The sequence below is a fragment of the Canis lupus genome, chromosome 26, assembly GCF_011100685.1.
Source record: "Canis lupus familiaris isolate Mischka breed German Shepherd chromosome 26, alternate assembly UU_Cfam_GSD_1.0, whole genome shotgun sequence".
Classification (NCBI taxonomy): domain Eukaryota; kingdom Metazoa; phylum Chordata; class Mammalia; order Carnivora; family Canidae; genus Canis; species Canis lupus.
The window spans coordinates 21,466,715-21,490,147 of record NC_049247.1 but is presented as its reverse complement, the minus strand read 5'-3'; the positions used below and the strand labels follow the sequence as shown (position 1 = coordinate 21,490,147).

At 53.4% G+C, this 23,433-nt stretch overlaps 1 long non-coding RNA gene across 1 annotated transcript in view; it reads left to right on the top strand.

Moving 5' to 3' along the window:
- LOC119877570 overlaps positions 1 to 23,433 on the top strand; it is a 59,154-nt gene that overhangs the window by 26,624 nt on the left and 9,097 nt on the right. Inside the window, exons 3-4 of the long non-coding RNA XR_005379016.1 lie at positions 8,240 to 8,520; positions 9,837 to 9,997. This is a non-coding gene — a long non-coding RNA (uncharacterized LOC119877570). The remainder of the gene's footprint in view (positions 1 to 8,239; positions 8,521 to 9,836; positions 9,998 to 23,433) is intronic.

Sequence of the window (23,433 nt, the reverse complement as noted above, 5' to 3'; positions counted from 1 at the left end):
GAGAGGAGAGATGGGTGGATGATGGGTGGATGTGTAGATAGATTGATGGATAGATGGATGGATGGATAGATGGGTGGGTGGGTAGAAGGACAGATGGATGGATAGATAAATGGATGGATAGATAGACGGTTATATGGGTACAATGATTTATGGATGGACAGAGGGATGGATGGGTAGATGGATGAACAGATGGATGAATGAGTGGATGGATGGATGTATGGATGGGTAGATGGGTGGATGGATGGTTGGATAGATAGGTGAATGAATGGATGTATGGATGGGTAGATGGGTGGATGGATGGTTGGATAGATGGGTGGATGGATGGATGGGTGGATGGGTGGATGGGTGGTTGGATGAGTGGATGGATGGATGAACTCTGACAGCAAGCCATGTCTTTTTGAGAGATTCCATTTCCCCCAGTCTTGTGTGTGGACAAACAAAACAATTAGGGATTATCAGCTCCACCCCTCACACTGAGGACATGGCAGCAGGACAGGCCATTGGCAGGGAGAGGTAAAAAGATTCTGAGAGGAGAACCGATGAGCAGCTGTGGAGAGTACAGAATGATCTGGTTCACCTTGCCCTGCTGGTGCTGCTTTGAGACTCGAGGGTACAGCACCAAGCATCTCTATCCCCAACACCTCCCCTGCCCAGATACTATGCCCTGCAGCAAAGGGAGGGCTGTTGAGGGTTAGAGAAAAGGCTCCTGGTGGGGGGGACCCAGCTGTGGAATGAGGAGCAAGAGAGATGCCTATTTTCAAGATTTAATAAGAGTAACGGATATTTATTTACTGTGCACTTCTGTGTGCAAGGAACTGTGCCTTGTATACATCTCACCTCCACAGCAACCCCATGGGTGGCTGCTCTTTCTGTAGCTGTGTCATAGATGAGGAAATGGGGGTTCAGGGGCGTTGGGTCACACAGCAAGGAAGTGAGGAGCTGACCAAGCCTTGGCCACTGATTTTCTGTACTGCTTTTTGCTACTTCTTGAAAGCGGGCCCAGCAGTGTCCCATCTCTGCAGGAGCAAGCCCAGACTCCTCCCCTTCACATTCTGGCCTCCACTTACCTACTTGGCAGTCCCAAGTAACCTTTCCTCAAGACCCAGGCAGCTGTGGCCTCTCCCTGCCTCTTCTGCCCTGCAGGGTAATATGGCAGGTGTGGGGAGGGTTGAAATGTGGCAGTGGACAGAGAACACCCGTGTTCTAGTTTGGCCTCTGCCATTCCCTAGCCTCACTGTCCCCATCTACAAACTGGGGTGATATCTGCCCTTGAAAGGATGCTATAGGGAACTGCAAGGCTGCTGTGTTCTTACGAGGGATATTGTCATCTCTGACCTGAGCCACGCTGTCAGGCTCTCGGGGTCACCCCTGTGGTGGCTCACAGGGGGCAAATATGAGACCATGGCTTCTCACTTCACTCCCAGCCTCCCAGACCATGCACTCAGCCTTCCTTGCTGCCACCTGCTTCTATCATTCTGACCTCCGAGACCTTGTTTCCTGCTTTTGAGTTTTTTTTCTTTTTTTAAAAAACATTTTATTTATTTATTCATGAGAGACACAGGCAGAGGGAGAAGCAGGCCCCATGCAGGGAGCCCCATGTGGGACTCCATCCTAGGGCTCCAGGATCACGCCCTGGGCCAGAGGCAGGCACTTAACTGCTGAGCCACCCAGGGATCCCTGCTTTTGAGTTTTTGTCATAGTCTTACCTTGAACTCAACACCCGTGCATCCCTTCTCTGACTGCCGCCGGCTGTCCTGGGTAAATCCTCTGCCAAACCAGTCTAGTCTGAGAACTTTGGCTTCAACACCTAGGGAGGAATGCTTTCTTGCATGCTCACCAGAGCTTCATTCATTCGTTCACTCAGGTGTTCAGTCATATGCTAAATAAATACCTGTCGACGGTCTACTATGTGCCAGGCGCTGTGCTGGGAACAAGGGGCATAGCAAGAAAAGCGCTCACAGAATTCTCATGGAATTTATATATATCAACCAAGGCCTGACAAAAACTTACTAAATGAGGTCTGTGCATTTTTCAGCCTTAGTTCTGTGTAGTCCAAGGGATGGATGAATGAGTAGGGGTTGAGTAAGTTCAATATTAAACAGATTTTTCTGTACCTGAAATGGAGAGTGAGCTCCCTGTCATTGGAGGTGTGCAAGCAAATCCTAGACAACTCCTTGATATGCTCTGGCACCAGTGAGAGGGTTGGGCTACGGGACTTTTAAAGCCCTCCCAGCCCTGGGTGTCTATGGCTAGGGGCTGGACCCTGGCCAGCATCCCCTCCCACTGAATTGCCCCAAGCCTCATGGCTTTGAGCCCATTTGCGCACAGGCTCCCAGCGTCACACTGGCTTCTGGCTCCTCCAACCTGTTGGGTTTTGCCAGGAGCCTCCTGCCCCCCCTGCCATCCTCGGGCAAGGAAGGGCCCCACTCGGCCTGCCTCCTCTGGGCCCTGTCCTGTTTATGAGGCTGTTGTCCGGGGTTGCTGGGGCAACGCTGGATCCGTGCCCCGCTCGGAGCCCACCGACTCTGGGGCCTTTCCACGCTCTTTGGACACAGCAGCTGCTCCTGCCTCCTGCCTGGGCGGGTCCCTTGGGTGGAAACCCAGCGACGTGTGTGTGTGTGTGTGTGTGTGTGTGTGTGTGTGAGAGCACCCTGAGCTCACACGACTCTGGGTTTTCTCATCTCGCTCCAGCCAGGGGACCTTCTTCCCACTGTGCTGGGTGCAGTAAGAACCCAGGCTCTACTGCTGGGTTTGATTTCTACCCCCACCGGCAGCTGCCTTAACCTCCCCTTGGCGATGCTCCACCCCAGAGCGTCTGGACCCTCTCTGCGTCCATGTGAATTATGACAAAGCTTTTGCCTGAGAGAAACTGGCCAGGCTCGGTGACGAGGAAGTCCTGTCTGGATGGGGGAACGGAGCCCACCGTGCCCATCTCGACATTTCCACCCGAGTGGGCTGCTCCTTGATTCCTGGCAGGAGGCTGGGTGTCCATGCTGACCAATGGGCCCGATTATTCCTTGAGACCCCCCCCACACACACACATCACCGTCATTTCTCTGCTGCCCGACACCTGACCCTGTGCCTGAAGTGAGCCTGGCGTCCAAGAGGCCTTGTCCTTCTAAAGCCTCTCCGTCTCCTGGCCCCTGTGGGACCCGGCGCCTCCCCACCCATCCTCAGCAGGATGGAGATTTGCAAAGGGTCCTGAGTGGGGAGACGGGGGACCTGAGTACCACTTCACTTTACTACAGACCCACCGTTTAGCTTGACGTAGGTCACATCCCTTCTGGGCACCTTAGTGCCCTGTCCAAGGTGTGGGTTAGGGCACGTCAGCGAGCCGAGAGAACCGTTTTTCTTTTTTTCCTCATTTATTTGCAACAACTTTCTTCTTCCAAATGAGACCTTAGGTGGAACAGTATGAACAAGAGAGGGGCAGACCAGGACACAGCAGGGATCTAGAATAATCTTCCTCAGAGAGAAAGGCGGAGATGGGGGCTGGGAGGGAAAGAGGAGGAACCGGCAAGTTTGGAGTCGCTGTCCCAGACCCCTCGGCCTGTGGAAGCCCGGCCTGCCTGGTCCCCTCCCCTCGGGCTCCTGTCCTCTGGGTAGAGCCAGCTGCGTCCTGGGCTCTGCGGAGGTGAACGCCTTTGCCTCTGAACGGGGCCTTCCCGGAGACCGTTCGCGGAGAGCCCAGGACAGGGGCCTGGGGGGGGCTGGGGACCACTGGCGGAGGCGTGAACAGCTCCTTCCCAGCACTGAGCAGCACGTTTTGTTTATATTGGGAGGGTTTCTGACTTCACAGCGAGAGTATTTTGGGAGAGACTGTCTCTTCTACATCTGGATTGGGGTAGGGACCAGCTGTTGCTCCTGTGTCTATGTTCACGCTGTTGTCACACGTAGGGACAGGCTGCCAAGTGCTGGGATGGGGGCTGTTGCTGGAACAATTCTCTCCCTCCCACTGCTCCCTGGGAGTCCCTGGGTCTCTCTAGAAGGCTCTGGCATGGGCGGCAAGAACCAGGGGCTCAGGCCCGAGGGCCTGGGTTTGGATGCCAGCCCTTGCTCTCTCACTGCAGAGCCCAGGGTGAACGCTGTCCCCTGGGGAGCCCCAGGTCCTCGTCTGGAAGATCTGGGTGACTAGCAGGGTCCACCTAGCATGGAGTGGGGGGTGGGGGTGAAATGAGACCGTGCCCCTGGGGCATTCAGGGGCCAGCAGAGGTGCGAGCCTTGTCTCCGCAGCACCTGGGGGTTCTGCACACCGTGACAGAACCAGGAAACGTAGGCAGGGACAGGCCCCTTGGGACGCTAGCCAGTGGATTTAGCTCTAGGTCATCCTTCCCTGATACACACACACTCTCAGACACACATGACGTGGACACACATCCATGTCGAGATGGACACAGACGCAGATGCATTCACATATGCTAGCGCGTGAGCGTGCCACCGGCCCTAGCACATGGACACACACACATGCACACACATACACATACACATGGTCAATTCAGTCCAATGAGTGTGTCTGTTGCCGGTCATACTAGGCAGCGCTTCCCAACTCCGAGAAAGGCAGATGAGAAAATAGGCCCCATAGAACTGTCGTGGGGGTTACGTAAGAGAAAATATGTAGAGGGCCTGAATGTCTAGTCTAAGGGGGGAAGCAGATGCTTCCTAAAGCCCCAAACAAAGCACATGAAACAAAACCATTCTGATCGGGGGAAGGGCTGCAGTGGAATTAACTGCAGGTGTGGTGGGAAAGGGGGTTATCAGAAGATGGGGGGTCAGGGAGACACCCTGTCCCTGTACAAGACCATATTGAAATCATGAGAAGGTGCTGGTTGGTCATGCATTGGAAGATCTCAGGACAGAATGTTCTGGAAGAGGGAACCTGGGGGGCAGAGGTCATGAGGAATGGGGAGAGGGTGGGACAGAGTGGATGACGCTGAGGGACACTTGAGAGTGACGAAGTAGTACATCCGGGGTCTTGCGGCTGTGGTAGGGAGTTCAGATCGTCCTCTATGTGTGATGGGAGCCACTGGGGGTTGTGAGCATAGAAACTTCTCAGAGATTCTTCAAGGACTTCTTTCTCCATCCACCTGTGTGACCTCCTGCACACACATGTGCAATGTTATACATCCGGGCACGCACACAGGACCCTCTCGGTGGCCCACACCTGGCGGAGCCCCTTGGGCATGTGCGTGCATGGTGTGTGCTGCAGCCAACAGGCGTGTGGGCTCTCAGGCACACCACACACGGTGCACATGGGCATACCCACACACAGCACCCCCACTCCCCCTCAGGCATTTTGACTTAGCAGAAGTGGCCAGAAGGTGACTAACTCTCAGCCTGCCTCAGTGAGGGTGGTGTGGTGAGGATGTGGCCCCAGGGGTTTCCTGATTTCAGAGACAGGCCCCTGGACTTTGTTGTTTCTGTGAAGGGCGTTGCTTTTGGGGAGATGGAGGGCAGGGTGATGGAGAGAGCCACACTGGGCCTACCTTCCACCCTTGAGCCTCAGTTTGTCATCGGTAGAGCCAACAGGGAGACTTGGCACCACTACAGGCCACCACACTCAGAGGACGGGCTCTGGAACCGTGTGCAGATCTGAGCTGGGCTGAACAGGGAGTCCGCGTCTGACAACAGGCTGGATGCTGCCTTCATGCTGCTGCGGGTGATGTGCACACCCCACACGCTGAACCCTGCAAGTTAGTAAGGTTATCTCCATCTTACAGATGGGGAAACTGAGACTAGGTCTCATGGCCAAAGTCAAAGTGCTGGGAAGTTGGAGCCGAGTCCAACGTCAAGTCTGCTTTGTGATTTGTGGGAACCCTCCCTGGGCCCCCATGTGCAGTGGTCATGCTCACCTTCCTCACACTCAGCCATCCTCCTTCAACTCTGAGCACCCTGTAAGTGAGAAGCGGAGCCCTTCAAATGGCAGGATCCAGAGTCTTAAGAAAAGAATTAGAACCCAGGACCTTTTGGAGAGGAGCACGCCCCACAGTGTTTCTAATCAGGTTCAGCCCCAGGAGACTCCCGTTGTCCTGGGATGAAGCCCTCGCAGGGGGGTGAGCTGTAAGCCTAGGCTGTGGGGGCTGTGCCAGCCTCTTGGATGGCCAGGTCCTCCAGCGGGGATGATGTGGGGAGCGCAGAGGACACAGTCACCAAGGCTCAATCTCCTCCACAGCTGTGAACAGGGGAAGCGCCCTCACTCCAGATGGCTGTGGGGTAGAGCCCGAGTGCCGGGGCCGCTCAGACCTGGGTTCGCATCCTGGCTCGGCCTTGTCCTGGGCCTCTGTCCCTTTCCTGAGCTCTCCCAGCTGTCACACGGGGATGAGAAAGAACACCTGCTCCGATGCAGGGCTTTGCCCTGCAGTCTCGCTCTCTCTGACATCTCCTGTGTCTGCAATCAAATAAGTGCTCAATAAACATCCGCTTGAAAGTAGGACCCATAGAGCTGTCATGGGGATTACTACATAAGAGAAATTATGTAGAGGGCCTGGCCCACAATAGCGGCTTAATAAACATTCACTGCGGTGTTGGTGTAACGTGCTTGGAACAGCGTTCCGGAGGATGATGACAGTACAAGTAATGGTAATATGGAATTGTGCTAAGAGTTAGCCTAGGATTGAAGTTCTGTGGTAATAGTGTAACTCACTCATTGCACGGGGTATCTGTCATCGGCCAGAGTCATGTCCAACATTTTACAAGCCTCGTTCCCATGAATCCTTCCCTCGCAGCCTGGGGGAAGGAGGGGTGCTTTTCCCCTTCCCGTTTTACTGCGGGGCCAACAGAGGCTCAGATACGCCAGGACTTGCTCCTCATTTTGAAGCTAGGAAAGGGAGGAGCCGGGACTTGAACTGGGTTCCTCTGTGGAATCTGCAGGGCTGTTTCTCCAAACTTGGTCCTTCCTGGGCCATCTCAATTTTTTTTTTTAAGATTTAATTTATTTATTCATGAGAGATACAGAGAGAGAGGCAGAGACACAGGCAGAGGGAGAAGCGGGCTCCCCGCAGGGACTTGATCCCAAGACCCCGGGATCATGCCTTGAGCCAGAGGCAGATGCTCAACCTCTGAGCCACCCAGGTGCCTCCATCTCAATGGTTCTTGCCCCATTACCTACCCAAGGTTATTCTCCAAATCAACCTTACATTGATTCACTCAAAAAAAAAAATCTTAGCCTCGGCCTTAGCAACAATATCCAAGACATCCCAGGCTAGAACTGGTGATATTTTTAAAACATATTAAAATAAATATTAGATAATTACTATATATATGTGCATATATATATTTTTTAAATTAAAAAAAATTTTTAACCACCATCTTTTGGCCACTGGGATGTTTGAAACTCACTGGGGACTCACTGGTCCAGTTCAACCATCTTATTTTATGAGAGGGCCCAGAGAGGTTCAGTGATTTGCCCAAGGCCACACAGCAAGCAGAGCTCGGGCCTCCTGACTCGCAGGCCTGGGGCCATCCTCTCTCTCGCAAACAACTGTGTGTATCAGGAGAGCACAGCTCCCCCAGGCATGGGCCCAGCCTAACTCTGGAACCAAAGAAGGCTGAGCTTCACAGATACCATTTGTCTTTATCTTCAGAGACATCTTTTCAGGCATGCCTTCTTGCTCTCACTTTATTTTATATTTATTTATTTATTTTTACTTATTTGAGAGAGAGTGAGAGTGAACGGGTGAGCATAGGAGAGGGGAGGGTCAGAGGGAGAAGCAGACTTCCTGTTGAGTGGGGAGCCTGATGCAGGACTCGATCCTGGGACTCTGGGATCATGACCTGAGCTGAAGGCAGATGCTTTGCCCACGGAACCACCCAGGAGCCCCTCTTGTTCTCATTTTGAACTGTGAAGCTCGGGAGGACCTGGCTGCCTCAGTCGGTGGAACATGTGACTCTTGATCTCAGAATTGTGAGTTCAAGCCACAGTTGGGTATGAAACCCCCTTAAAAACAAACAAACAAACAAACAAACAAACAAACAAAATCTGAGGCTCACAGAGGTAAAGCAACTCTCTAGAGAACACACAGCAAGTAAGAAGCAAAGCCGGGATTTGAACCCCGGATCCAGGCATTGTGCCACAGAGACTGTGGCTGAGGATAGAGTCCCCAGTAGAGGGGACGCTGCCGCCCCGGGTGAGCATGTGGCCGACACAGGCCAGCTGGGCGCCTTTGGTTTTGGGACCGACCAACCTCGTCTGCTTCCCAGCCGGCAACAGACGCCGCCTGCACCTTCCTGCTTTCTCTTACAGGTTTAGGTCACAGAGGCCTTTGCTGCAGCTGACGGGCTACATATTTTTAACTCGGAGAAGAACGTCCCAGCCCTTCGGAGCTTCCCGCCAGCAGCCCCTCGTTGGGACCAGGAACGCAGCTTGCTTCCTGCCGTCGGTAGTCTCGCCTCCACCCCCACCCCAGCCCCAGCAGCTCCGACTTCTCAAGTCGAGACGGCGAAAGGTCTTGGGAATTTTCATAAAACTCTCAAATCTGGCTGCGAGCCAAAGGGAAACAGCTCGGAGAGAGGCTGACGCTGTCGGTAAGATGATAGAAATATGGCATTCCTGCGGCGGGCGATGGCGGGCCCTCCTGGGGGCCGTGGGCCGGGCCCTGGTGGCCAGAGACGCGACGGGCAGGACGACACCCAGGAGTCACCAGGCTCGGCTGTGGGTCTGGGGCCGCCCGTCGTCCTGCCCATCTTTACAGGTTCAGAGAGGGGTGGCGACTGGCCTGAGGTCACACAGCTGAGGAGTGGTGGAGCTGGGATTTGAGCCCAGTCTTTAGCACTGTAGCACCATTATGCACACCTAGACAGCCACGTGCCACATGCCTACACACACACACGCACACACACACACAGAGCAACGCATTCACACACACGCCCCATGTGTACGCATACGGACACAACCCGTGCACACACACAAGCCCAACAGACTCACCAATGGTCACGCAAATGCACGCACACACGCACACATATGGTCACACAGATGTGCACACATGCACGGACTCACACACACGTTCCGAAGCCCCGAAACTATAGTGCTCACCTGGCTCCCTGGAGCAGGGCCAGGACTGTGTCCCTCAGACCCCAGGAGCATCGGCTTCCTTCCGCCCCTCCCTCCCGCCCTCCCCCAGATGTTTGCTGTGGCTCCCGCCCGCCAGCCAGATGTGCTCAGCGCCCCAGGATGTCTCCGAGATCCACAGGCTGAGGGGGCTGCCAGATTGCCCCCAGATGTCTCCATGACACCACCTCCAGCCCCAGGCAGAGAGGAGCCAGATGCTCAGAAGGGACCCGTCGCTCCACTAGGGTCACAGGCTCTCCTCGAGCAGGAGAAGCAGGCCGGGGAGGGGGGATGTGGGGGCTGAGTAGGAGCCCTAAGGCTTGACGTCCGGCTTGGAGCCACCGTGAGACACGGGGCTGACCCTCTGCCTTCTCTGAGCCTGGTTTCCACGCCTGGGCAGTGGTCAGCAAGGCCAGACGGGGACTTTGACACTTAGAATTCAAGCGATCGCTCAGTTTTCCCTCTGCAGGTGGAAAACAGATCCCACTGCGAGCCAGTGGCAACACTGGGCTCAGACCCCGGCTCCTACAAATCGTGACCGGGTAACTTTCTATTTAACTGAACCGGCTGCTTCAGCGGCAACGCGGAATAGAACACGGGAATGAAAAGAGTGTTGTTTTCCCGCTGGCGGGCCTGTTCTTACATTTCCGTGTTGCCCTAAGACATTTTTCTCAGGGATCACTGAACAGCAAGAAGGCATTTCTCCCTGAAGCATCCAAACGACCCCAAACTAATGCCCTTGACATAACACTTGCCTCTCCCCAACCCGGAGCTTTGCTCTGTTTCACCTCAGGCTCCTGATTCAGTTTTGGGATTTCGGAAGTTGGGGATCACGGTGACAACGTAAGCATCACAGTGCCGGGGATGGACATGATTGTTTGCCAGGTGTGTGGTTCGTCCTTTCCTCCCAAGGGGATGCAGCATCAGGAGGACGGGCTTCTGAGGGAGCCAGAGGTGAGTTCAAATCCCTGTCAAGCCTCTTAGCAGCTGGGTGACCTTGGGCACTTTGCCTGGTCTCTGTGGATCTCAGTTTCCTCATCCGTAAGATGAGGATGCCCGCACTGCATAGGGCTTTAAAGGCACCTGTGTGGTGCTCAGCGGGGCTGGCACAGGAAGCTGCTGGTGGTGTCAGTGGCCTTGGACGTTAAGCCCGTTTTCCAGAGAGACAAAGGGACATGCCCGAAGCAGCCCGGCTTCTGCAGGCGAGTGGCCAGGTCAGAGCCCAGGGCAGCCCGACCCACAGCCCGCTGGGTGAGGTGTGATGTCATCGTTCTGGATCTTCCCTCTGGACCAGACCTTAGGTTCTCTGCAGCGCTGTCCGGGCCTTCCCTAATTTACCTTCCCAGACGAAAACCTCTGTAACCCGCCCCTATGCCACCCGCTCAGGCTCGGATCTATAAAAAGCTGACTGGGGCTGTTATTTTGAGGGCTGTCACTGTGTTTCCCTCCAAGGGTCCCTGCTGGAATTGACCTCCGGTTCTCACGGCTGGCGGCAGAGCTCGGTGCCGGCTTTCAAGAGCAAGGGACAGACAGTGGGTGTCAGCGACAGTTAAGGTCCGAGGCTAAATTTACACTCCAAGGAGGGCTGGCCCTCCCTTCTTGGCTGCCACCCCTGCCCCTTCCTCTCCTCCCTCTTCCAGCAGCCGGTACACCTACTGTGTGCTCCCCAGGGCCCCCCAGGTAATCCTTTCACAGCCGAGGAAGCCACAGCTCAGAGAGGGACAGTGCTTTTCCCAAGGCCACACAGCGCAAGAGTGACCGGTTCTCCCAGACTCGCAGCCCCGACTCTCTCTCTCTCTCTGGTTGCCTCGCTTGTGCGGCCTCTTCCCTTCTCACCAGGCTCTCCCTCCTCTTCCCTGTCTCCTGGCTTCCCCGCCTTTCCTCCTTTCTTCCGGTCCCTTCTCCAGAAGGCTTCCCACTCCACCTGGTTTTCCTGTCGTGATCATCATAATCCTGAAAACACATCAGGACAGAGGAGCGACACTTAGCAGCATGTGTGAGCTTTCCCTCTATCCCACCCCGTGAGCTAAGTCCATCCCGTGTGTAGCATCCTCCGACAACTCTAGGAGGTGGGCACGTTGTTGTGCTGTCTCCCGGCAAAGACAAGGGTGCCCAGGGCAGGAAGCCACCTGCCATGGTCACACATGAAGCTAGGGCTAGGGCTGAGTCTGCATTTAGGTCTCACTGACTGACCCCAGAGACCTCATACTTCATCTGCACGCTGTGTTAGATGCTTGTGTGCGCACATGCACACACACACAATTTTATTATTTTTAAAAAAATTTAAAAGATTTTTAAAATTTATTTGACACAGAGATAGAGCCCAAGTGGTGGAGGGGGGGTGGGGGACAGAGGGAGAGGGAGAAGCCGGCTGAGCAGGGAGCCTGGTGAGGGGCTTGATTCCAGGACCCTGGGATCATGACCTGAGCTGAAGGCAGACGCTTAACTGACTAAGCCACCCGGGTGTCCCCACAGAAAGAATTTTAAAAATTGAGGTTTAACTTACAAATTGTCAAGTGAACAAAGTTTAAGTGAGAGCTTAATGCCTTTGTACATACGCACACTGCCCAACATGAAACACCCTGAGAAGTTCCCTGGGCCAGAGTCCACCACCTTGACCCCAAACTGTGGCCTTAGCCATGCCTGGGCCGGAATCCCTATGGTGACACCTCCAATGTGTTGCTTCGCATTTCTGAGCCTCAGTTTCTCAATCTGTTAAATGGAGTCACTATGCCCGCTCTCTCATGGGGCAGAGAAGATGAGGCCCCGTGCTGGTTTACACACGCCTGCAGAAAAGTGGGGTTAAGTGTCACTATTATTAATATGCCAGAGCCTCGCCCTGGCCCCCCTGACACCCCCACTCCCAGCCCTCCCGGAGGCTGATGTTGTCCATCGGACCCCCAGCCCCCCTCTAAGTCCTGACCCCCCTCAGCCCAAGAAGACCCATGGAGCCAGGCCTGCTTCTCCAGGGGAATGGGGCACCGCGGGCCGTGACCCCGGCCGCTTGCCTGACCCCTAGACCGCAGCCTGCAAGAGGCCAACCCCCCCACCCCCAGGCCCCCCCTTGCTCGATGAGGCTGCGCCCACCCGCACCCATTCATGTATTTTGTATTATAAAATGACTGCCGTCACCATGGCAACATAAAAGGAGCCGATCTCATTACTGAGGCCCGGACACATTATTTTCTCCAAGGAATTTCTTCTTTTCATTATTTCCCTCCAAAGGTCAGTTATCCTCTCAGGCAGGGCGGGGGGCGGTGGGGGGGGGTCTGCGAAAGGTGAGCCGGATTCATAGCAGAATTCCCTTGGCGGAATTTACAATCATGTTGTCTTTTTCCCCTGCTCTAACACCGGTGGAGAGATTTTCTTGCAGCCAAGCGGTTCTCTTTAACCCCTGCAGCCCTGGTGTGCAGGCCACGCAGGCAGCAGAGTGGGCCGTCCCTCCTGGGCTGCCCGGGGACTCTGCGGCCCTCTCTGGGCCTCCTCCACTTGGCTACCAGAAGCCATGTCCTGAGGCCAGGGGACTCTGGGCTTTGTCCCATTTGCCGCGGAGGATGTGGGGGCAGGGTGCATAAACACAAACTGCCTTTTCTTGGTCCCCGCCTCTCGCTAGCGAAAACACCCCTTCCGAAGTCAGGACCAGCACCGATAACCCTGATTCCTGGTGCTCTCTGGATTGCATGTGGCATAGCTACTGCGAATACCCTCCTGGCGTCAGACAGGGCTCCATTCAAATCCTGACTGTGCCACTCTCAGGTTGTGTGAGCTTGGGGCAAGTGGCTCCATCTCTCTGAGCCTCGTCTGTAAGGCAAGCCTAATACGGGTCTCTAACTCAGTTGTGGGGTGAGGACGGATAGGGGTATGTATGTAAATCGCTGAGCAGAGTACCTGGCGCCCAGAAAACAATAACTATTAGTTATTATTTATCTCGAGGTGTATTTATCTATGTGCCAGTTACTGCATGTATCAACCCTCGATTGCTCTGTAACAAATTACCCCAAGATTTAGTAGCTTGAAGCAAGAGTGATTGTATATTGTCCCTCATTGTTTCCGTGGGTCGAGGATTTGGGAGCAGCCGAGTTGAGTGGCTCTGGTTCTGGATTTCTCTTAGTGTTGCATTCAGATACGGGGTGGGGGGGGGGGCGGAGGGAGGCTGTAGTCATCCGAAGACTTGACCCCGACTGGAAGATCTAATTCCAAGGTGGCCTACTCATGGGCTGGTTTGGTCAAGAGCCTCAGTTCCCCTGGGTCTCCACGTGGGTCTATCTTGGGGCTGCTTGAGCACCCTCCAGCATGGTGGCTGGATTCCTCCCCAGTGAGTGACCCAAGAGTGCAAAGAGGGGAGCACCAGTGGATTTATGACCTAGCTTTGGAAGTCCTGCCCTGTCTTGGCCACCATCTTCCGCTGGTCACACAGGCCCTCTCTGATTCAGTGTGGGAGGAGACTCTACAGAGGCACGCACAGCAGAAGCCGAGGAGGATGCGAGGAGGATGCGAGGCCAGCTCGGAGGCTGGCTACCACGTGGCACCACCTCCTTCACCGAGACGATCTCATTCAATCCTCACAGGGAAGGGTTGAGAACAGTTCCCATTTTACAAAAGAAAAAGTTGAGGTGGCGAGAAGGAAAGTGGCTTGCCCAAGGCTCAGGGGCCATCAGGTCTGATTCCAGGCCCAGGCTCTCCGCCCAGTCTGCTTCCCACGGGCCCAGCGCCTCTCTGGGTCGGATCCTGCTGGTCTGAAGGGAAGGAAGTCTGCCGGGAGGAGAGAGCTTCGGGTGGCCCGAGGCTGCATCACAGCTGCTCGGGGCAGAGCGGTGCACAGATACTCAACAAGTGAAGCCAGTCAAAACACTCCCCCCGACGAAGCCAGTGGAATCAGTGTGTTTGTAAAACTGACGGCGTTTTTGTTGACAGGCAAATGTCTATATTACATGGCAACAAATGGCTGGAAGATGCAAAAACACAGTCAATCATCAGGGATTTTTTTTTCCCTCCTCTTTAAAAAAGAAAATCTCTCCCACCACCAAACAGGATGAGTGATGTTTGCATCGTGTTTGCCAATCTCTCTCCCTGATCTAGCAAGTTCCTGGGGCGCAGCGCGGACGCTCGGGGGCAGCCCAAGTCCATTAGCACCAAACGGGGAGGGATTGTCAGGGTCTGTTCAGGAAGTAGAGAACTTCTGTCCTGGAGGTGAAGGGCTGGCCCGGGGGGTCCCGGGGCTCAAGGGACGCGCGCCCGCCAGGCCTGGGGTGGGGAGTGTCAGAACGCCAGATCGGTTGGCGGTGGCTTATGCTGGCTCACTTTGGCTCCGAGTTTCTCGCTGACTCTGAGGCTGGAGCATTTCTCAAACCCCGATGTACCTGGACCCTGCAATAGCTGGTGAGAATGCAGATCCCCCGGCTCCAGCCCCGGAGACTCTGATTCAGCAGAGTCATGCACCTTTACTACCTGTTCACCACTTCCCGGAGATGCCGATGCAGGTGTTTCTGGGGCCGCTCCGAAAAACGCGCGGTGTGGAGGGAAGACTCCGTGCTCCCGTTGCCTCCGCTCGGCACGCTCCCGGCCACACTCCCGCATCCAACTGGGCTGTGTCTCCAGCAAGTCACCTCCGACTCCCTCTTTCGTAGGACAGATCACCCTTGCAGGGATCCTGCGTCTACCCCTCTCATTTTTTTTTTTTTTCTGGCCAAGTCTGAGAGCCGTGCAGAGGATATCTGATGCTCCAGGCTTCTGTCTGATACCATTCTTTCACATTTAGAAGCCATCAGTTCATTCATTCATTTGACGAGTTTTCTTGAGCATCTATTATGTGATGGGCACTGGGGATACAGCAGTGACTGAGAAGCATGCGGTCATCTGTGTCTCCAGGGAATTTGTAGTCCTCTAGCACGGATGGATTCAACAAGGCAAGAGACAAAGGAAAAACAAAACAAAACAAAACACCTCTAAGTGTCCTCAAGGAAATAAACAAGGTGGTTATATGGAGAATGAAGGGGCACCTACTTTACACTGGATGGCGGGTCAGGGAAGATCTCTCTGAAGGTAGGACTATTGGTTTGAGATTCAAAGATGAGAGAAAGCTGGTTGCATGAATAGCGGAAGAAGGTCAATCCAAGTGGAGAGAATAGCATGCACAAAGGTCCTGGGGCGGGCAAGAGTTAGGCCAGTGTGGCTGGAGTGGAGTGGGCAAGGGCAGACGGCATGTGATAGTCAGGGGCTTGACCACATACAGGCTACTGCAGAGCTTGGATTGTATTCCGAGTCTGGTGGGAAGCCTTTACAGGGTGTTACGGTGGGAACTTACAGAGCTCACGGACCATTCTTTGGGCCAGATCTCTATCCTTTGGCAAGTAAAGAGTGATCATTTTACCTATTTCCTGGGAAACTTCTGGTAAATATCTCTGTTATTACTGATATGACTCAGGCTTTTGATGCCACCTCCTCCAGGAAACCTCCTTGCTTCCACTCTGGCAGTTTTAGATGTACCTTCCCCTGAGCATTCACGACACATACATAAATACACCACAATACAGTAATACATTCTCAGAATTGTGGTCAATGCCCATTTTGCTGGATGGCAGGCTCCCGAGGGCTCAGCCTCATTTTACCTCTGTGTCTCCTCAGGAGCTTCCTGGATCCCAGCTTGACCTCAGTGCCCCCTTACGGGAAGTAAGGAAAAACTGTTTTTGTCAAGGTCGGTTGCTGTGATGCTCATAAGCTGCTTACCACAGCGTCCTTGGTACGTAGTGACGTCAATAGGTGTTGGCCGTGCTTCCTGGGGACAGACCCTGCCACCCCCAGTGTCCCCACCACCTCACCCCAGACAGAAATTCGGCTCATCAAGCCCCGGGCATTGCCCAGGGATGTGTTTAGGTTTGCTATCTGGCTGTTCTTTCAATGTCTTGGATTTAATGTTGGTGGGAGACACTCACGCGGACACTCACACTTTGAAGACGTGCATGGAGATTTGTGGCATCCTGACCCTTTGGTGTGAAACAGCTGGAAGGAGCTGGGGAAGAGGCTGGGGCTGGGAAGCTAGTGACTTCTGGGGCTTGGCTCTCTGGTTCAAAGTAGAGGACGTTTCTCCTGGAGGACATGGGGGCTGCAGGACATTTAGCCCTGGATGTGATGTCTGGAGCTTGGGTCCCTCTGTAACCATCCACCCGTCCACCCATCCATCTATCCCTCCATCCATTTCATAAATGAGCCCCAAGCACTGATTGTGTCTGGCACCCGGGACCCAGCGGTGGCACAACAGACACCATCCCTGTCCTCACAGAGCTGACGTTCCATGCAGGATGGAAAAGAAGCCAATGTGCTGTGAGCACCTACTACACGCTGGAGATTCCTCCTACGTGATTTTCATGCTCACAACCAGCCAAGGTTGGTTTTGCTGCCGCATTTTCCAGATACCAACATGTGAGGCTCAGAGGCGAAGTCAACTGCCCAAGCTCACCAGCTCTGGGTTGGTCTCACTGGACTTTAGACTCGGCCCATGTGATTCTCCTGCGACCCGTACCTGTCTGTGGAAGGGACAGTCCAACGTGGAGGCTGTCATTCTTCCACCCCTGTGGTGACCTGATTTCTGATCTGAGCCTCCTCGAGGACAGGACCTGTGTCTTCTCCATCCTGGTTCATCCCCACGGATCCCACATGTTGTCTAAATAGCAGCAAGGCCAGAGCATAGGGGTGTCAAACAGAACCAATTCCAGCATCTACACCCTTTTGGGCACCGATTGAACCACCTCTCCGGGAAGCCTGCCCTGATTGCCCCAGTCACGGGGACCTCATTTTCCCCTCTTTGATCCCAAAGAGCCCAGACGGTGGCATCATCTGTACCACTTTCTTCCTCCTCTTCCCCTCCCTCCTCCTCCTCCTCTAATATTAATCAAATATTAATCAGTCTTATACTTAATTGAAATGTGCAGCAGTGGAGGGTATAGTCTCTGCGTTAGGAGACTCTGGGCTTGGACCCCAGCTCTGTCACCAGATAGATGGCCTTAAGCATGTCCTTTTACTGCGCTGAGCTCCAGTTTCTTCAGTCTCTAATAGCAGAGGGTTATCCTAAGGATTCAGTACAGACACAATGTTGATCGTTCTTCCATCGTAACTATTAATGAGGAGAGTTGGGGAGACTTTAGAGTCCGCCCCTCCTAGTAGAGCTTCTGAGGACTTGATACGAACAGAGGAAGAGCTGTGAATAGTGGCCGAACTCCTTATTTTATTTACCATCAGAGGAACTTGGCAAGAACGCATATCGCATATTTGCCGTGGAAAGGGACCGAGGTCATGTGAGACGTGTGTCCCAACCTTCTCTCCTGAGCCCCGGGACTCCGTGACACTCTGCAACTTGGGGCACCGACCTCAGGGTCCTAAGAACTTTTGGGTGGATCTTGTTACCACCCCTCTGGCCTTCGTGCTCCTGCCGGTCCACGTGTCTGAGAGGCCCCATGCGTTAGACAGATGTATCAATAATCCAGGTACATCTTCCAGGTAAGTTTTTGGTTTTTAATGGATGTTGAGCATTTGTTCTCATTAAGGACCCGGGAAACGTGAGCTCCGGTGCTGGAGCGTTCAGCTTCCACAAAACGCCGTGAGCGCTAAAATTTGCTTCTTTTTGATTCAGTCTCTTGCTAGCTTGAAGGACTGGATTTTATAACAGGTCAATTTCAGACCATTTGATATTGATATATGAAGATCCTTAGGGATTATTGAATGCATTTTTCATCCAGCTGCGATAGTATCATATAAGGAAAATGGGATTGACTGTTAAGTACAAATTGAAAAAGACATGGTCATTTAAGATAACTCCTTATCTGTATACAAGGAAATAGTATCAGGGAAATAGACCACCAGTTGACAGAAATAAATTTCACCTTGGGTTCCTCCTCCACACGCCTCCTCAACTGCTGTTCATACTTGCCTGGGATTATTCAATTATTCTGAGAGCCCTTTCTTGGGGCCCCTGTTAGGGGATGCGTCTGCAGGGAGAAGAAAATTCTCTGCTGCTTTATTCTGGAAGGAAGGATTGAGTAGGAGGAGCTGGGACCATTAATGGGGGAACTTTTGGGGAGTTTGGAATGGGGCAGCTCCAGCCTGGAAATGGCAGGTGTCCCTCGCAGAGCCCCCGACAGCTGGTTAAGAGCAGGTGAAGATCTGAGAACAATAGTTTGCATCCACCAGGCTCACTCACGTGACCTCGGCTGCACATGCTCCCACCGCTGGAGTGGTCCTAGCCAGGCAGGCCTCCTGTCCAGGTGATATCCAGCCCTGCTGAGGGGCCTGTGGCCTGGGTGACAGGCTGGAGATTTCCATTCTCATGCAGTAGACCACTCTTCATGCCCGCATCTCTTTGACATGATACAGTTCACGTGATCTTTTGGGAGCAACATATTTGTCCACCCATTTCGGTCAAGGAGGTAGACTAACTAGTTGAAGCCAACACAGGTCCTGCCTGGCTCCAAGGCCTGTACTCTTCTTGACTTTAACATGAGCAGTGTGGGTTTGAAGGCCACTCAGAAAACTCTCCAGATTCCCAAATATCCTCTTCACTGGTTGGCAGAGCAGTTGGGAATGTGTGTCCAGTCGCCCAGAGAGGCACAGCATGTACATCTGTTTCTGCTCCGTGCAGCCTTCCCTTCTCCAATGCCTGGGACAGAGGGTAGAGGAAAGAGGCTGCTTCTCCTTCCTGCTCAGGTAAATCCACCTGTAGGGAGGTCAGCTGGGGTATGTGTGCTGTGCTTGCACCCTCCCAGCCTGTGGACTCCTGTGGAGGACAAGTCTTGGGACAGGTGTCTGCCTTGGTCCTCAGTGAGCAGGGGTCATGTCCCAGCCTAGCTCTCTACCCACCTCTGTGTGAAATCAGAATTTCCCTCTGATTCCACAGAGAAAAGGGCTTTCATAGCCCCAAAGCAAGATGGGCGATCTGGGGCTTAAAAGTGATGGCCCCCTCTAAGGCACCCTGAGGACCTAGTATGTGCCAGATGAGCCTTGCCCAGGAGACTCTGAGAAAGGTGTGATGAAAGTGGGACCAGTCCCTTCACAGGCATGATTTTGTTAGAACTCACAGCAAGCTAAGCATCGTCACCTCCATTTTATAATTGAAGAAACTGAGGCTCAGAGATAGGAAGTAATTTGAACCAATCACACAGATAAGTTAGTGGGGGGAGATAAGAATTTGAATCTGTGTTTGTTCAACTCCAAAAGATTTTATTTATCCATTCATCCATCCATCCATCCACCCATCTGTGTGTCCATCCATCCATCCATCCATCCATCCATCCATCCATCCATTCATCCATCCATTTGTGTGTCCATCCATTCATCCATGTGTCCATCTATCCATTCATTCATCCACCCATCCATATGTCCATCCATCCATTCATCCATCCATCCATGTGTCCATCCGTCCATCCATCCACGTGTCCATCCATCCGTCCATCCATTTAACTATCCATCTGTCCTTCCTCCTTTCCTCTTTTCCTTACTCCCGTATAACTTCCTTTCCTTCCTTCCTTCCTTCCTTCCTTCCATCCTTCCTTCCTTCCTTCCTTCCTTCCTTCCTTTCTTCCTTCCTTTTCTCCTTCTTTTCTTCTTTCTCCCTTGCTGTCCCTCCCTCTCTCCTTCCTTCCCATCCATCCATCCATCCATCCATCCATCCATCCAATGTAATCAAGCATGTGCCAGACAATAACCATTCTTATAATGAATGATGCCCTAGGGGTCAATGAGTGATGCCCCAGAACTGTTCCCAAGGCCACCATGTCTGGAGTCTGACCATCAGTCATCATGATTGACCACTTGGATCATGTTGAATGCCATAGTTTAAGCTTGCCAGGAGGAGGCAGGAAGCAACAAGTTAGGGGTTTCTCTTACTCAGCAGGGGGACTCAATTTGGACATCAGAGCCTTTACAGGGAAGATGGTGTATGTGGGAAGTGGGGTGGGGAGTTGCTGGCATACGGAGTTCATTTTCCCCAGGAACCCACAGGTAAATCCTCTCCATGTCCTGTAATTCCAGCCCAGCAGTCAATACATGTGGGGCCCTGAGTCGATTCTTTCCAAGACCCATTGAATCACAGCACTTGATTCTCTTGTTCTAATAAAATGCAGCCTCCCTCATGGACTAGACTAAATGAACAAGTCCATAGAGATTTTTAGGTTCTCTCTCTCTGCCTTTTCACTCAGGCAGGGTCTGAACTACTGGCTGGTAGAGTGACATGCTCTCTGGAGGCTGCATGTATCCCTGGCAGGAGCTGCTACAGGCTTGATGGTTCCGAGGGCTCTGGGTCCAAGTCTTGCCAGTGGCACTGGGGCAAGGCTCCGTCAGTCTTGGATCAGAAATAAAAACCTTGTTCCTAATCCTTCTAAGCAGGGACTTAGTTTCCCTCAAGCAGAATAGCTAAGGGATATTCCATGCTTCTGTAGGCCCCCAAAGCATGGTGCTTGCATTCCAGAAATTCACAATCTAGAGGGGAGGATGGATGTGCGGGCAGCTGTGATTCATAACCATGTGGTGCAAGAGTATTAAAAGAAGCAATACTGGATTAGTTTCTTGTTGCTGCTGTAACAAAGTACCATGGACCTGATGGCTTAAGACACAGAAATTGATTGTCTCCCAGTTCTGGAGGCCAGAAGTCCAAAATCAAAGTGTCACTCAGAACGTGCTCCTTCCGAGGGCTCTAAGGGTGGATCCCTCCTTGCCTCTTCTAGCTTCTGGTGGCTCTGGGTGTTTCCTAGCTGTGGCCATGTCGCTCTAATTCCCACCTCTGTCTTCATGTGGCTTTGGCCTCACGAAAGGTTTTTTGTCCTAGGCCTAGTATTAGATGCTTTATGTTCTTTGTCCCCATGGATCAGCAAAGACACCTGTGGGGTGGTGGTGTGGTGCCCATTACACAGAGGAGAAGAGTGAGGCCCAATCTACAGCAGAGCCTCCACTGTAGTGTCCCAGAACCTCATGGCAGCAGCCCACAGCCTGGGGTTGAGGATGAGGAGGAAGTGCCTCATGTGCATTGGAAGGCCTGCTTGGAAAGACTCACACTTGGTACCATTGGGTGGGGTTGTCTCCAGGGAGGAATCAAAGATGAGCTCCGGGTGGACGGTGTAACCTGAGTGACCATCTTCATGTTACAGATGGGGAAACTGAGGCATTCGGAGGGGAAGTGACATGGTGCCAGCTTTTGCTGCTCCTCCTGCCTAGACTCTTCCTTGTCTGGGTACCTGCCCGGTCATCTTCCTCACCTCCTGTCTGATTCTGCCAACTTTCTCAGCACCGCTTCCTCTGACCGCCTTCTTTTTAATTGCTACCCCCAGCCCCAGTGCTGCCCAGTGTCCTTCCCTGCTTTATTTTGCTCAATTGCACCTTTCACCGACTGCCATATAACTTACTTATGCATTGTCTGCCTCCTCCAACCAGAATATAAACTTGGTGGAAGCAGAAAGATTTATTATCTTTTTTGCTCACTGCTCAATATCCAGCACCAGCTTGGCATCTAGTAGGACCTCAATAAATCTTCTTTCCATCTATGACAAAAATAAGTTTTTGGATTTTATTTTTTTAAGATTATTTATTTATTCATGAGAGACAGAGAGAGAGAGAGAGAGGGCAGAGACACAGGCAGAGGGAGAAGCAGGCTCCATGCAGGGAGCCCGATGTGGGATCTGATTCCGGGACTCCAGGATCAGGCCCTGGGCTGAAGGCGGTGCTAAACCGCTGAGCCACCTGGGCTGCTCTCACCCATGGATTTTACTTATAATCAAGAGGCCACATAGGAGAGTGGTTAGGGGGACAGGCTTAGGGTCAAGTAGACATTAGTCAAATTCCAGCTGTGCCATGTATCAGCCAGGCGTCCTGGGCAAATGACTCAAATTCTCTGTGCCTTGGTGTTCTCATCTGTGCAATGGGGATGCTAGCTGTGCCTGCCTCGTGAGGATGTGCTGAGGACTGATGAGCTGCCTCCTTCAGAGGGCACTTAACATGTGGGGAATACATTAGGTGCTCAATCAATGCTAGACTTTAATATTGCCGATGAATCAGAGATCCTTGGAATTTCAGTGAAGAGCTTGGAAGATCACCTGCTCTGACTTCCTCTCGCAAATGGGGAAACTGAGGCATATTCCATAGCCTAGGAGGGCGGGTGCTTTGCTCTTCCCTCTCAGTTAAGAGTCTGGGCCTCTGGGGATTCTTGTAGCCTGTGGGATGGAGTTGAAGCTCCCAGCAGGCCTCTGCCACAGAGAGAGGGGTGGAGAACTCTGTCCTGGGCTGTGAGGGGTGAACACACCCTGGATTGGGCAGGTGGCCTTCCCCCCAGGAGGGATGCTTGGGCAAAGGCTGACCTGGTGCTCTCCGAATGACCTGAGACCTGGGTGGTAGGGCTCAAGTGTCCAGGGAGGCCACCGGCGTCCAGTATATCAACAGAGGGAATGTAATACAAGGATCTCTTCCCCGGGGCCAGGGCTGCCTGACGGGAGCCACGCAGGAGGTGCAGCGGCCTTCACCCCTGCTTCGGCCTCTGGTCTCCCACCAGCCCCTCCCCCTGGCTGGCCCTGTTGAGGGCGAGGCAGCTGGAGAACCAGGGCCGGTCTGTATGGTGCAGAGCAGGCTGGGGAAACGCAGGGAGGTGGCGGGAGGATTCCACCCCGCACCAGCATCCCTGGACTGTGACCGCTTGGGGATATCCCTGGCTGCTGTTGTGACTGTCCTCGGGACACCTGGGAGGTCCGGGCTGCCAGCAGCAGCAGGGCTGGACAAGAGGCTGGTGGCTGGGAGCTGTTAGAGGCTGGGGAGGCCTTGTGTGCGTGAATGATACCTCACATGCTCTGGGCCCTACAGCCTCCCCAGGGAGGTTGCAGGGATGTTTGCCCTGTCCTGTCTGTGCCCTCCTGGGAGTCCTCCCACTGCAGACAGCGATCCTTTAGAAGTGTTTGAGAGCTTGGCCACTGCCCACCCCCCCCCAAACCCATGTGGTTCCTCCTCCCTGCCTTGAGAAGGAGAGCCGGACTCCTCACTCCTGGCAACCCTCGCCTCTCAGGACCCATTAGGTCCCTTTGACCCATCTGACCTCAGGTCCTGCATTGCTGCGCTCACCGCACCCCCATCCCGACATTGGTCTCTACCCCACAAACCTACTGAGTTTGTCTGCATCTCAGGGCCTTTGTGCATGCCATCCCCCCCTTTGTGCATGCACTCCCCCACCCCTAACGTCCTTCCTCAGACCTTCACAAGACTGTGTCCTGCTCAAACTTCCCCTTTTCAGAGAGTAGGCCCTCCCCTGCACCCCACCAGTCCTGCTCTGTCACCTTGTTTTACTGCAAAATATTCTCCTTTATGTGTTTCCTCGTTTAACATTCAACCTCACCCCTGGAGAGGGAGCTGGGGTCCTTCTGGCATCT